Consider the following 1,154-nt stretch of genomic DNA (forward strand, 5'->3'; position numbering starts at 1 on the left):
TTTAATAATAAATTCATATTGTTGTAGGTGATAAAAATCAATTATCTTTCTGGATCTGATCCAGCATCAACATGTGCGTGGCAAAAAATAAAGAAGCGAATGATCCTCTGAGGCTAAGTCATGCTCCCTGGTGAAATATTTTGAATGATTTTATTTAGACAGGAGTAATTATATAGTTTTGGCAAAACATCAATTTCCTTTAAAGGCAATCCAACATCTTAACAGTGCACTGTGGACCCGCCAACTTTCTTTTCCAATCGCAAGAGGCTGAAACCAGAGATCTGTATATACAAGATATACAAGATGCTCATGTCTCTGCCCTAACAATGGGATCTTTGTCCCAAAGGCGGAAGGCAGGCGACAAGCTTAGGTCTGCATATTATTACCCTAAGAAATGCATTGGGTTTATACTGAACAGAATTTGGCGAGAGTGAGCCCTCTCACTTCGCCTCTTCGTCTACTGAAACTACATCATCGGAGAAAGCACCCGAGCCCTGAAGATTCCCATCATCCTGGTCTATATGACCAAGCTCCTGGAGTGGGTGTTCGGCATCTCGGTAATAGGTGCCGCATTGGCTCTCGTGACATTTGAGGCACGAGGCTCCCAGAGGCCTACAGGGAGGTGGCCGGGCCCATGCCTGAGTATCTGCTGGTAGTGTTCGGCTGCTACAAGGTAGCCACCTTCAACGACTGTGAGGAGGCATCCAAAGAACTAAAGGCTCAGATAAAGGAGGCCAAGTAGGACCTGAGAAAAAAAGGTTTGAAGATGTGAAAAGTCGAGACTATAGAGACTCTTAGAGAGACTGTTTTAGACACCACAAAGACAGATTTGGACACATACACAACGCAAAGTTCTTACCATGGACCATGTCTTTTTTACATTTCCTACAGTTCCCAATGTCCATAGAGTGGAGTGGATAAAGTCTTAAAATCAAATAGGTTCTTCCTGAGTTACATACATCATTGGATGCTCATTGGATCATCATCATTGGATGCTGTAGTCCCTATTCTGTATTCATTACCTGTACTGATGCCTAGTCACACGGAAGACTCATCCATCATCCATATCTGACAGCGCTATCCAGTAGCCATTTAGACAGTGCCTCTTACAAAAAACAGTAACACATAGCCCTCAGATCAGGTCTTTCAGCAGA

The 1,154-nt window shown here is 43.3% G+C and overlaps 1 pseudogene; it reads left to right on the top strand.

Annotated features, from left to right (window-relative positions):
* The first annotated feature begins 521 nt into the window (after positions 1 to 521).
* Positions 522 to 772, top strand: LOC135551453 (dolichol-phosphate mannosyltransferase subunit 3-like; annotated as a pseudogene).
* The last annotated feature ends 382 nt before the right edge of the window (positions 773 to 1,154 follow it).

Source organism: Oncorhynchus masou, chromosome 13, assembly GCF_036934945.1.
Source record: "Oncorhynchus masou masou isolate Uvic2021 chromosome 13, UVic_Omas_1.1, whole genome shotgun sequence".
Taxonomy (NCBI): domain Eukaryota; kingdom Metazoa; phylum Chordata; class Actinopteri; order Salmoniformes; family Salmonidae; genus Oncorhynchus; species Oncorhynchus masou.